The sequence below is a fragment of the Pteropus alecto genome, unplaced genomic scaffold (assembly GCF_000325575.1).
Source record: "Pteropus alecto unplaced genomic scaffold, ASM32557v1 scaffold123, whole genome shotgun sequence".
NCBI lineage: Eukaryota > Metazoa > Chordata > Mammalia > Chiroptera > Pteropodidae > Pteropus > Pteropus alecto.
The window spans coordinates 3,810,093-3,824,762 of record NW_006433950.1 but is presented as its reverse complement, the minus strand read 5'-3'; the positions used below and the strand labels follow the sequence as shown (position 1 = coordinate 3,824,762).

The window sequence follows — 14,670 nt, the reverse complement described above, 5'->3', positions numbered from 1 at the left end:
TACAGCACCTGGTCTTCCTAGGTGGTCTCCCATCCAAGTACTAACCAGGCCCGACCCTGCTTAGCTTCCCAGATCAGACGGGATGGGGCTTGTTCAGGGTAGCATGGCCGTGGACTTAAAATTTGAATTTTATAAAATTTTCATGTGGCATGAAATATTATTTTTCTTTTGATTCCCCGCCCCCCCCATCACTTAAAATTATAAAAACCATTGTGACCTTGCAGGCTATACTATACAGAAATACTTGGCAGGCCAGATTTGGCTTATGGGCTTAATTTGCCACAACCTCTAAAACTTTTAAATATACAGCCACTGTATTGCTCAGTTCAGGCTGCTATCATAAAATTCCACGGGCTCCGTGGTTTATCAACAGATATTTATTTTTCACGGTTTTGGAGGCTGGAAGTCTGAGATCAGGGTACCGGCTTGGTCAGGTTCTGGTGAGCGCTGTCTTCCTGATTCGCAGATGGTCATTTTCTTGCTGTATCCTCACATGATGGAAAGAGGGCTACCTAGCTCTCTGGCTTCTTTTTCTAATCCCATTCATGAGGGCTCCACCCTTACAACCTAATTACCTGCTGAAGGCCCCATTTCTAAATATCATCGCATTGAGATTAGGGCTTCAGCATATGAATATCAGGGGGACATTCAGTCCTTGGCAGCCACCACCTGACTTCATGGTAAAGTTGCTCATCAATTTAAAGCCTTTCTTTGCACTACAGTAGCCATTAGCCAGTCACAATTGAGAAGCGCTGTTAAGTCTATAATGCACATCAGATTTCAAAGACTTGGTCTGTGTGTGTGTGCGTGTGTGTGCGCGCGCACGTGCGTGTGTATAATATATGAATTTAAATGAATAATGGAAAATATGAGAAGACCAATTGCTAGTAAGGAGATTGAATCAGTAATCGACAACTTCCTAACATAGAAAAATCTTGAACCAGATGGCTTTACTGGTGAATTCTACTAAACATTTGGAGAAAAATTGATACCAATTCCTCTTAACATCTTCCAAAAAATGTAAGAGGGGGAACTTTTCCAAATTAATTTGATAAGGCCAACTTACCCTGACACCAAAGCCAGACGAGGACAGTACAAGAAAAGAAGATTACAGGCCCACATCCCTGATGGACACAGATGCAAAAATACTTAACAAAGTATTAGCAAACCAGATTCAAAACTGCATTAAAAGGATCATACCCCTTGATCAAATGGGATTTATTTGAGGGATGCAAGGATGGTTCAACATCCACAAGTCAATATGTGTGGTACCCTACATTAATGAAATGAAGGATGGAAATCATATAATCATCTTAATCGATTCAAAAAAAGCATTCGACAAAATTTAACATCCATTTATGAAAGAAACTCAACAAACTGGGTATAAAGAGACTGCAGTTCAATATGATAAAGGCCATATATAACAAGTCCACAGCTAACTTCATATTTAATGGTTAAAAGTTGAAGCTTTTCCTCAAAGGTCAGGAACAAGACAAGGATGCTCACTTTCATTCAACATAGTATTGTAAGTCTTAACCAGAGCAATTAGGCAAAAAAAAAAAAAAAAGGACATCTAAATCAAAAAGAAAGAAGTGTTTCTGTTTGCACATAACATGTTATATAGAAAACCCTAAAGACTCTACCAAAAAAACCAAACTGTTAGAAATAATAAACAATTTCAGTAAAGTTGATACAAAACTAATACAGAAAAATTTGTCATTTCCATACACTAATAGTGAACTGACAGAAGGAGCAATTAAGACACCAATGCCATTTATCATTGTATCAAAAAGAATGAAAATACTGAAGAATAAATTTAACCAAGAAGAAAAATCTGTACATTGAAAATTAAAAAGATATCAATGAAAGAAATTGAAGATAACACAAATTAAGGGAAAGACATTCCATGTTTATGGATTAGAAGAAATAATACTGTTACAATTTCTATGTCACCCAAAGCAATCTACAGATTCAGTTAAATCCCTATCAAAATTCCAACGGCATTTTTTATAGAAATAGAAAAAAAAAAAATCTAAAATTTGTGTGGAACCACATAAGACCCTGAAAAGCCAAAGAAATACTGAGAAAGAGGAACAAAACTGGAGGCATCACACTTTCTGATTTCAAATTATATTACAAAACCATAGTAATCAAAACAGTATGGCATTGGCATAAAAACAGACACATAGGTCACTGGAACAGAACAGAGAGACTAGAAATAAACCCTTGCACATATGCTCAATTAATTATGACCAAAGAGCCAAGAATATACAATGGAGAAAGCATGGCCTCTTCAGTAAATGGTGTCAGGAAAACTGGATAGGTACATGTAAAAAGATGAAACCATACTCCTATCCTACAGCATACACAAAATCAACTCAAAGAGATTAAAACTTAAATTTAAGATTTGAAGCTATTAAACTTCTGGAATAAAATCTAAGAGGTAAGCTCCTTAACATTCGTTTGACAATATTTTGGATTTGACACCAAAAGCAAAGGCAATACAAGCAACAAAACAAAACAAAACAAAACAAAACTCCCCCAAAACAAGTGGGACTATATCAAAGTAAAAAGCTTCTACACAGAAAAAAAAACCATCAGTAAAACGAAAGGCAATTTACATAATGGGAAAAATATTTGCATATCAGAAATCTGATAAGGGCTTAACATCCAAAATATATAAGGAACTCACATAACTCAATAGTAAAAAAACAAAGAATCTGATTAAAAATAGGCTGAGGAACTAAATAGACATTTTTCCAAAGAAGACATACACATGGCCACCAGGTACACGAAAAGGTGCTCACCATCAGTATTCATCAGGGAAATGCAAATCAAAACCACCATGAGACATCACCTCACACCCGTCAGAATGGCTGTCACCAAAAAGACAAAAGATAACAAGTGTTGGCTAGGATGTGGAGAAACGGAACCCTTGTGCACTGTCGGTGGAAATTTCATCGGTGCAGCCACTATGGGAAACAGCATGGAGGTTTCTCAGAAAATTAAAACCAGAAGTACTAAATGATTCAGCAATCCCACTTCAGGGTGTGCATCCAAAGGAAACGAAAACAAGGTATGGAAGAGAGGTCCGCATTTCCAGGTTCGTTGCAGTATTATTCACAATAGTAGAAATACAGAAACAACGTAAATATTCATCAGCAGATGGATATTTAAAAAAAGACGTGGTGTATCCACACACACACACACACACACACACACACACACACACAAATAGGATAGTATTCAGCCACGTGAACGAAGGAAATCCTGCCGTCGGCGATGTGCGTGGACCTTGAGAGCTTGTGCCAGCTGAAATAAGTCAGGCGGAGGAAGACAGATATTGCATGGTGTCCCGATACGTGGACCCTAAATAAAAACATAGGAACAGAGAGTGGAAAAGTGGTTGCTATGGACGAGATGGTGAAAAGGTACAAACTTTCAGCTGAATAAGGTCTGAGGACCTAACGTGGAACATGGTGACTGTAGTTGATAACACTTGAAAGAAGCTAAGAGAGTAAAATTTAAGTGTTCTCACTAAAAAAAGATCAAGGCGTGAGGTGATGATTGTGTTAATGACATGGCGAGAGTCCCGTCACACTCATACGTACATCAGATCACCACGATGAACACTTTGAATATATTACAATGTTATTTGTCAATTATACCTCAGTAAAGTTGAAAAAAAAAATAAGAGTCCTCCCCGCCAACTTTTTTTTAATGAAGTTAGGGAAGCCTTTCATGAGAAAGTTACACTTGAACTGAAATCTAATAGAATTGTGAACTGAAGGATAGAAGTGAGGGGAAGGGACATCTCAATAGAGGAGGCAGATGGTCACAGGAGGGAGTTGGCGGTTTGAGAATCGGAAGCAGACCACGAGGCTGGAGTCTGGGGATGAGGGCAGATGAGGTAAGGGATGCCGCCAGCGAGGCAGCTAGGACCAGATCGCCCGCAATCTCTCTCTCTCACGGTATTTGCATTTCAGAAGCCTCTCCTTGCCTCTTTGGCACTTGGTAAGCTGGGCAGCAGAAAGGCTGCGTGTGAGTCATGACTAGAACCAGTGAGGTCCCCCGATGGCAGTGCATGGCTGAGTTCCGAGGGGTGGAGAGGTAAGGCCACACTCGCCAAGGCATCGCCTCAGCCTCTCCCAGGACTCACCCTGACCACGTGTTCTGTGGAGCACGTGCACACGCACGCACACACACACGCCCTTGTGACGAGCTTTACTGTTAGAGATTCAGATTCTCCTATGATTGAGGTGGATCATCCCTTGAGTTCTTTGCTTTTTAGATCTATTTTGATATAGTCGGCAGTGGTCACATGGTCACAGAGCAAACGGAACTGTGACTTACGTTTCATGATTTATGTAGCTGAGTTCCTGCGAGACTGTGTTTCAGGCCCTGTCACGTTACGTTCACCTAGATCTTAGCCCCCACTGGGCTGCTCGGGCGTCGTCGTGAAGTATGGCTGGAAAGTGGAGCTCAGCCCTCAGCAGGGCCGGCAGAAGGCGTTTGGGGAAGGGGGTTTCGTTAGCTATGCTCAGCTGGTACCCAGTAGGCAGCTGCCTCCTTCAGCAAAGTGTGGAGCCAGCCCAGGGCTGAGTGAAGCAAGGATGCTTAGATGTAAGATCTTTCTGTAACCTGGATGCTCTGCTAAAGAGATGACTTATGACATGATGGACACGTGGGGAAGGAAAGTGGGAAGGGAGGGAGGGGGGCCAGGAGCCTGTTGGCAGTACCCTTCAGTCCTGCAGGAAGGAGCCTTCTCTCCATCTGGCCCCAGCTGGGAGGCTTGGGGATGGGCCTCTCCTGTCACAGGCACCCTCCACTGCCACCTTATGTTGGCTTCAGTTGGGCTGACATCTGCCTCCCCAGAGCCTTCTCCCCTCTTCCTGCCCTCAGGGGTTTGCCTTGGTTCATCCTGGGGCACTTTCTCCCAGCAGGATGGGGAGTGATGGAGGCACCTGCCTCCGAGGGCACACCCCTGCAGCTCTCCTGGTAGAGAGCTGCTGCGACGCGTAACCTCCAGACCCGCCACCCAGTGCCGGCGTGGCCTGCGCTCGCTCCAGCCTTGTGAGACAGGGATGAACAGGGACAAGGGTTTCGGCAGCTCGTGCTGTCCCTCTCCTCGGAATGCTCCGAATTGTCCTGGTTTATGTCTGTGTAACCTTCTTTATTATACTTGACCTTGCACCATTTCCAAAGCTGATAGGGCAGGATGGTCACCTGACCTAAGCTGAGCCAATCAGTCTCTCTCAAAAATATAAACGGCATGGAAAATGCAGCCAGGCCCACTGGCCTTGGAACCGTAAGGCTACATGAAGTTAGGATCACAAGAGGCAGCGTCTGAGTAAAACGTGCAAAGGTTTGGAGGAGCAGGAAAAACGTCTCACAAAAGAAGAAAGTCTGCAGAGAGAATGGGGTAGGCTTGAAAAGAGAAGCAGAAACGAGAGGTCAAGCAGTCCCCAAATAAGGAGGCGGAAGGAAGAGCTGGTTGGTGACTTTCCAGTTCCCGTAACCACCAGCTGTATTTCCTCAAATAGATTTCACAAGATTTTCCTACATCCTTCCAATAAATTCCTTATTGCCAAAACCAGCTTGAGTGAGTATCTGTTTCTTGAAATGAAGTGTCCTTCAGATTGGGTTGTAAAATTTGATATCACGGGGAAAAGATAGCCCCAGTGGTTTGTGTCCTAGAGTCATGGCCAGTCTTGGGCGTATGGCGAAGGGAGGCGGGGCTCCAGGTCTAAAATCTCCTCCCTTTGTTGTGCCACCCGCTGCAAATCTCAGCATTAGAGAGCCATTCGGGTAAAGGATTTGTCTCTCAAGGAACTCAGCTCAGTGAGTGCATAGCTCTGCAAAAATGAGACCCCAGATAGGTAAGCTCTGAGGCACTCTGCATCACGCCACACCTAATAGACTGTGGTAGGAACACCAGCTCCGCCTGCATTGAAATCATCCCAGCAAAAGAATCCTTAAGCCTGAGCTTAGAGCATTTCCTCCAAAGGCCACGGGGACTTAGGACTTCCTTTTCAAGATGGCAGAGTAAGCACTGGCTCTCTCTAGCGAGCAGAGATTTCTAGGGATACGCTCTGTGATTCTTTTTCCTAAGTAGGGTGGTTTCCTCATCTGTGAAAGGGAGGTGGCAGGGGAAGGTGGTCTCTGGCGGCTTTCCCTAAGGCAGGGGGCCACCCAGGAGCCTTTGGCTGAGTGGTGTAAAGGAGCAGAGTGAGCCAGCTGGGAACTGGGGCAAACCGAGGGAGGCAAGAAGCTTGAAGGGTTTCAGCCTGGAAGGAAGGAAGGAAGGAAAGGTAGGAAGGGAGCGAGGGAGCGAGATAGAAAGAGAAAGAAAGAGGCATGAAAGTCCGGGCCAAGCTAACCAGCTCTGAAGGGCCGGATTTGTCTTGTGAGGCGACAGCTTGTAACTCTCGTCCTGTGGTTTCTTCTGGTGGTGAAAGTCAAACGCTTCTAAGTTAGTCTTTGGGTGTGAGGGGAACCAAGATGAACGTTCTTGCTGAGAATGGGGGGGCCGTCTGGAATTCCCGCTGGGAATGGATGACGGTGCTGATGGTGGGGGGCATCTAGGCGTAGAAGCAGCTCCGCCCTCTGCCTTCCATGTTCCCTCCCATCCCGTGCCTCCACCGCTTTTCCTATCTGCTCCGGGCCTCTGTGAGTTTGGGGGGCAGGGCCAGCGATGCATATTCAGTGACTCCTGCAGAGGCCCAGAGAAATGGCATGCCAGTAGCACTGTGGCTCCGGGCCAAGTGCAGGTGAATTTGTCACTGAGGATTTCCCCTGGCTGCGACCGTGGGTCCCTGTGGAGCTCAGAGATACTCAGTCATGGGCCGAAGTTCTTGGCATGCGGGTGGACTTGGACCTTGTGTCCCCCGTTACCAGTGCTGGTGGCCTCGTTAGTCGCCCTCCTCATTTGCTCAACGGGGCACATCTTTCCGAGCCAGGCCCTGGGCCATGCGTCCTTCCCGAGCCCCCTTGTAGGTACCAGGACCTGCCGTGGCTCAGGGCCCTGACGTGGCATCGGCCTCATTCTTTGGCCTTCTGAGTGTCTCCACATCTCTTGTCCTGGGATGATGACAGTAGATTTGGGTAAGGCATCGTTTTTCTATTACTTTGGAAATCACAGAAGTGATAAATCCATTGAGGAAATTCTGTCACCAGCCGAGTTTAAAATTTTCACAGAAAGCATGCCAGAGGAAAGTTTTAAGTCATGCCATTTTGTATTTCTATTTCGCCTCCTCTATCTTTCTGGTGTCCAACAGGACACGCCTAGGTCCAAGCCTTTCACAAACCAGTTTCCGTCTGACCCTGATTAAAATTCCTTCCCGCAAACCTGAGAAACAGCTGTTCCTCTGTGAATGCGTCCCCGCCGCCCTGCCCTCCCTGGAGGCCGTTCTCCAGAAGCCAGCTGTCGTGAGTGAGAAGATGGAAGGTGTCAGTCCCGTGCTCTCACTTAGGGGAGGGACGAGATTCTCTCTTCCGTTTTCCCCTGTCAGGCTGAGCTGTAGTCTTTACGGCAGACAGGCGGAAGGCAGAGCCAGCACTCGCAGCCCTGCCCAGTGGGGACAAGGCGTTCGTCCATCGTCTCCTTTTGGCCCCTGACATGTGAGGTCAGTTTATTTGGCAGTACCAGCTCTCCTTTGTTCCAGCCTGTTTCTGTGGTCGTGACATTACACTCGTTGTCATTTAATGAGTTAAATTATGGGTGGGGACAGGGGTCTCGGGTGTCAACCCAAAGCCCTGAATGTTTTACTGAGCTTCCATATTTAAGCTGGTGAAGTTGGCCGAGGAGAAGACAGGCGGATTCCTGTTGCTCTAGTTGGGGGCGAAGGGGCAGTTCGAGTTTGTGAGTGAGGGCCTGAGGCTTTCGTCACCTTTGTCTGTAACCTGCCTCTCGAGTACCTTCTTTTAGTTCATCCAGATGGGTGTAAATTAAGGAGAAGGCTCTGAACACACTATACTTCTTGCTCTACGTCCATCCATCCAAATTCTGGATCCATTCTCCCTTGTCTTAATAATATGTATGTGTGCGGCTTGAAGTACCATTTAAAAAACATCCATTATCTCCTTCTGAGAAAATGAGGTGGGGGCTGAGGGGTCTGGATTGACTTGGCCAGCATCCCCTATCTCTAGATGGTGGAGACAGATGCGGACCCCACAGCACAGTATTCTACATGGCATCCGAAGTTCAAATCTAAACATAATTTTAGGAGAAAGTTCTCAGGAATGCGTAATTTTTTAAAAAGCAAAAGTTTTAGGAACTGAATATTTAAATTAACTAGTTAATTAATAATGGAATATATATGTATATAAACATATGAATATATGTGAATATATGCATATACATGTATATAATGAGGGAAGCAAAATCCTGAACTAATTAATTTATACTAAAGTGTAAATGACGTGGCATACTTTTCCTCCTAGAGAAGTTTTTTTAAAAACACATTTGTTTAAAGATGACTAGAAGGGAAAGCAGAGCAAATGCTATAATTTCAGAATGTGATATACAATACACCTCTAATCATGAGGGTTACATTTTAAGACTCACATCTGACAGCAAATTATTCCTTATTTTTTATATCATGATTAATTTGAAAACATTGCGTTTATTCATTTACTTAAGCCTATTTTGAGCACTCATTACGAATCAGACAATTTTCTAGAAACGGAGAGTATGGAAGTCACTAAACCAACTGTTGCTTCCGAAGGAATATGGCATGAAAGGGCCTAGAGAAATTTCTGAGTCATTGGAATCCAAGATGGTCACACTTACTATGGCTCAAGTATGAGGCCGTCATCACGAAGGGAACACCCGAGCTGGGCTTGGGGACATGGAGCCCTCGGGGCGGGGAGGGTGTCTGAGACGGAGGGAACAGCCTATGTGGAAGGGGCACAGATTAGAGTATTTCCTATTACAAAAGGTCGTCAAAAGAACTTGTTACACATTCAACAGAGTTACTGAGCACCTGTGTACCTGGCACACTGTCAGACTCTGGGGGCAGTGTCGAGAGGCACTGCCATCTGGAGACGTAGAGTCACAGAAGTCCAAGACTTTGAGGGGTCTCAGCAATGATGGATTCCAGTGCTTTTCCAGGTTCTGTTGCTGAATTCTGGGAGTTATGCTTCCTGGGCCACTGGTGGATGTGAGTATTTGTAGCTTAGGCCAAGATGCGGTCCAGGAACAAATGACCCCCAGATCATAACGGCTTATGAAAATAAAGGTGTATTTCTTACTCGTGTGACGTGACCATCATGGGTCGGCTCTGGCTTTGCCTCCTATTTTCTTCATTTTTAGGAGAAGCTCTTATTTGGGACATGCTGATCCCATGGGAGGGAGAAGAATAGTGACCATGGCTTTTAAAGCCTCTGTGTGTCAACAGCTCCTGCCACTTCTGCCTACACTCATTGGCCAAAACTAGTCCTATGGCCAAGCCTGATGTCACTGCAACAAAGGAGTATAGTCTTACTCCAGGAACAGGTGGACAATATTTCGAGTAGTGATGCAGTCTACATCGCGGAGTTAGGAGTTCCCTGCAGTGGCTTCGACTTGTGCGTCTCCATGTCTAACTGTTGATATATCGGACTCATACGCGACATTTTGCTTGAAGCAAGTGTGGCAAAGGATGCTAGATGCCCACTAAAACCTGTTCTCCCCCTCCACAGTGAGTCCCGACTCAGCTGGGTGTGACTGTTTGCCTAGTTCTCACCAACAGAATGTATACGAAAATGATATGTACTGATCAGGCCATAACCTTTAAGACACAGGTGTATAATTTCTCCATTATATTTCTCTCCGTAGCACGGCAAGATGCAGGCAATGGCGATGGCCCGGACCCAAGAGAGATGGCTTCTGGACCATGGTGAGGAAGAAAGCGGCCTGCCGTCCCACCCCGGGTTGCTGGGTGAGTGAAAAGGAAGCTTCTATTTATTTATTTATTTATTTTTTTAGCTATATGTGTTTTAGGGTCTATTTTTATAACGGTTTAAACATTAAAGATTGTGCACATAAAATAAATTTGGCCTTATCTTAGTCTTTCCTTCTCCTGAGAAAGAAGCAGAGGATCAGAGAGTAATGGCACTTGCCCAGCTTTATACAGAGTAATGTAGAATGAGAACTTGAACCCAGGTCGGCGGACGTAAGGCCAGGGTTTCTTCTGCTGTATCTGGCTGGTGCCCCAAGGAATGGAACATGCGATTGAGATTTAGGTTCCAAATCGCTGCTTATGCCCCGAATCTGTTCCGAAGGCGTGTCTCATGTTTCCTGCCCAGAGTTTTAAAATAATATAAATTAATTGCAAACATATAAATATCAAGATATTTCTCAAAAGTAGTTAGGTTCCAGCTTCTCTTGAGAAACCATAAGGTCTGCCAAGGCTGGGTTCATATTCCTACAAGGGGACAATTACTGGCGTTAGCTCCTCCCTCTGTAGATGGGGTGTATTCGCTCCGATTCACTAGGGTCCCCTTCTGCTTTCCTGCTTCTGAGGCATAGAATTGTCACTTATTGTGATCCTTATACAGGTAAATGTTTAATTGTCCCTTATTCATATGAGAGACAGAATAATGGAGCAATAAGAGAGAAGTAAAAAATGATGGAGAGAGTATATTTCTTTGGCAAGTGAAGCAGCGGGCGTCTTTGAGCACAGGACTTGCTCTCTGCCACGTCACTTGGGTCCGGGGTACATGGGGTGTAGGGAGGGTATGGTGACAAGGGGAACCCCATGTAGATTAGGAGATCTGAGAGCAGAGGAGAGCCATGCTCCTTCCCAGGAGGGATCGAGGAGGCCAGTGTTCCTGTGGTGACATGCTGCATGAAATGTCTGGGTCACAGCAGACTGGGGAGGGAGGCTGGCAGGTGCTTCCCCCACGCTCCCGCTCTGGGCTCGGAGAGAGGATGGGGCCGGCAGGCCTCAGGGAGGTGGGAGGAGCTCCAGATGGGGCGGAACCTCTCAGTGGGTACCAACTCGGGTAAAGGACAATGCCGAGGATGAGGGCCATGTCCCCACCCTTCCCAAGCCTCCCCGCATCCAGGTGAGGTGGGCGGGCGGGGCGTCCTCGGCCTGACTCATCCGAAGAGAATTTTGCACCACAGGCTGCAATGAGGGTCTGGATAGAGACGGGCTTTAAAATCAGACTGGTGCTTCTCACTCATCCGTGCGGACGGACTGAGATTTGCATTCCTGACATGGGCGGCTCCTGGCAGCTGTGTCTCTACGACTTTCTCCAAAGTGCGCAGGTTGCGAGTTAGAGAGATTCTGTGATGGGAATAAGCGTGGGTCCATTCTAAGCTATTTCTGAAAAGTACTTAATTCACACATTTTCGTAATTTGGTTCTTATTATACCCACTACAGCTGATCACGAAAATGCGTCCCGGACCTGCTGCTATGATGGTGGGGAGCGCGTGTCTAAGGGGGAGAAGCCCTGGGCTGGGAGTGTGAGACCCGGGCGCTGATGACGGCTTTGCCAGCTCTGAGCTGTGGGCTCCTGGCAAGTTCCTCCCTCTCTCTGGGCTTCAGATGACCGTGAGAATGAAACGGGCTGTCGATCATAAATGCGACCTCAGGAACTGCACACCAGCTGTGCTGCTTTTTATGTAATGACGTTTCTCGAATTCGGCTAAGATTTCGAAGATTTCTGCCATGTTGCTTGAGATCATCCAGCGTGAGAGGCCTCAGGGTGGTGAACTTTAAATGTCCTCCCTTCTCTCTCTGACACCCTGGTCTGGGCCCCGTGATTCTAGCTGAGAGGAACCGAGCCACTTTGGAACTTCCCATGGGCACAGAGTCTATTCAGCCTACCACTTGAGCACTGGGGGAGTTGTCATTTTTTATTCTCGAGGCATGGCTGTCGCCATGGGTGACTTTTTAAATGGATAGGTTCTTAGGAAATATTTGACAACCTCACCTTTGTTAAGTGTTCCCCCAAGGGATTTCAGTTGGGTCCCTGTTTTCTTGTTTTTTCGTAATTTACTTCTAAAGTGTCACTTACCTTTACGGCGTGATGCAAATGGGACTGTCTGACGCCGCCTGCTCCGGGTGAGATACGTAAATCGAGATGAAGGCAGTGCTTTGTCAGATGTCCACTAGAGGGCAGCAGAGGAGTGAGAATCGGGGTTCTAAGAGGCTTTGTACGTGGAAGTGTTGACATGCGACTTGGCAATTGAATAATTTTTGATACTGTCCTGACACATAAACACCTAGAAGCAGGTTTTCAAAGGTTATTTGCGCACTAAAAGAGGAATTAACGAAACGAACTTGCATGCCAAAAGTAATTTTCAATATTCTGCGAAGAATCGTGGCCTCATTACGAGATTGCTCTTAGAGTATATTCGGCCGCCGTTAGCCGGGTGCGTTAAACCTCACCAGTGAACACGCCTCCAAAATAAACCAGGCTGAGCAGACCGAGAGGCGTAGATCTGGTGATAGGTAAAAGCCGCTGCCGGGATGTGGGGGCTGGCCAGCTCACCCCGAGAAGTTGGGTTTTAAGTGATTTTTCTGTCTCGGGCGCCTGGCTGTCCCAGATGTGCGGCGCTAACATGGTCAAACAATCACATACATACACCACGTTGCGTGTTATTGGGGTGATTTATTTTTAAGCCATTCCTCTACCTTTGGCATAAAAAGTCAGCAAATGATCGGAGTTTATTCCATTGACATTCTCACACCTTGAGAAATAGCCCATTTGTATTATCACGGTTTGATATATTTCCCATTTACTGTGCTTCTTTGGCAAGTTGGCATTTTAATTTAATTATACTTTTTGCTAATGGTCTTTATTTTTCAGTGTCTGTGTGTAAAACGCCCGTAGGTTTGATTATCCACCCCCCACCCCCTCTTCCCAGTGCCGAGCTGTAGTGCAAATTTATAAACTGACAAAATTCAGTGTAAAATCCAGGGAGGCGAAATTAAGGAATTTGTAAAGAAATCCCGCTCGAGCCATGAGGCATTTTCCTCACTCGCAGAGTGTGGCCCCATCTTGCCTACATTCCGGTCCTGGCCTTGGTGTCACTGACAGGAAGCGGGGCTCATCCAGGTCAGAGGGCTGTGCTGCCTTGCTGAGTGTCCCCCGCCTCTGGGCATCTAACGACAATACTAGCGTCTCCTGACTGCCTGGCGATGTTCGGAGCGTCTGTGGCTTCTCCCTTAAGAACTGTGGTTGACTGTGCAGGCGGGTGGCGGCCTTGAGGACTGCGGGTTGGCCGCCCAATCCGGACGGGGCCTCCCCGGGGGCTCCGGGGCTGTCCTTAGAGCAGAGAGGAGCACAGGAGAGGACGTGCTCAGAGAGGCGAATCCCGACGTCCGTCCCACATTCGCACACGCGTGTGCACTCTGTTTCCTCGATGCCAGGACACCACTGACTGTGAGACGCACCACTGATCCAGCCGTAGCCTTTAAAGAGCAAAAGCAGAAACACTGCCAGGTGAAACATCCACGCCCGTCGTCACGAACATTCTAGTTTCACAAACGCTGAAAGGTGGAAAACACAGGCAGATTTTACGATCTTGGAAATTTAGTGTATTTATAATTTCGATAGATATTTTTAAGGCAAAGCCGGCTTTCAGAATGTGTCCCCGTGTTCACCTCACCATCTGAAGCCCGATGGAACCACAGCCGTGACCCCGAAACGGGAGAGGGTTTCGTTCTAATTCGTGGGGACGCGGGAGTAAAAATGGCATGTGTGTCTGGAAGGGCTCGGGAAAGGCCGAGTGCTGGGCACACGTGGTTTTCTTGTTGTTGTGTTTCACTGGACACGTGTCATCGGTTCGTTCAGATTTGTTTTTTTTTTTTTTTTGGCCCAGTTTAATTTTCACACAGGAGTCTCACGCTCTCCTGTCTGCACCAGCCCCTTACCCCTCCACCGTCCTGTCTGCTGGGACGATTTGCCTTAGGGGAAGTGTGTAGATGAGAATCAGGTTATTGAATCGGTTTAGCGAAGCCCGGACAATTTATTTGCCTGTTCTTGAAAAGACATCTGTCCGCTCCTGCTGACAACGCTGAGAAAAACAAGAGTTCTAATGGCGGAGGGTTTTCCATTAAAACAGAGCGCACAAGGGCTGGGGCAGGTGCGCAGGTGAGTTCATCAGGCGAGATCATGGTCACACCAGGCCAGGGCCCCACGATCCCATCTGTGACAGGCCCCAGAGAGCGTCTGGGCGGAATCTCAGGCACGGGAAAGATGCTGCCTGCTCCACTGCAGACAGGAAGGAAAGGAAGGGACATCCAGGTGAGGCACAGAGCGTGTGAATCACCTCACGCGGGGGGAGGGGTATCATAAAACATGATGTGTATATAAATCGATATGAGGAACGTGACCGCTGCAGGATTTAATTTTCATGCGGAGACACACGGGGAAGGGGACAGGGACTTGGACGTCACTGTCCCTGATCTTCGCTGTCTCCTCTGCACAGGGAAGTCCTGCTTTTGTCCGACCGTCCGTGCTCCAGGCCAGCCTCCTCCTAGGAGGAGATGCAGGCTGCCCCTCGTTCCTCCAGTTCCCACCCAGGTGCTCGTGTGGATGAATGAAATCCACGTGCACCGTGAGAGGCGGGCTGTAGCGTCAGGAGCGTCAGAGAGGAAATAGGAGGAGATTGTCTAGGATGCCAGAGGCCTTCGGAGGTCTCGACTCCGCCTGGCCGCTCCCCGGCGTGGAGG

General features: G+C 46.9%; 1 pseudogene; it reads right to left on the bottom strand.

Moving 5' to 3' along the window:
* Positions 1–115, bottom strand: LOC112477377 (annotated as a pseudogene).
* Between the last annotated feature and the right edge of the window lie 14,555 nt (positions 116–14,670).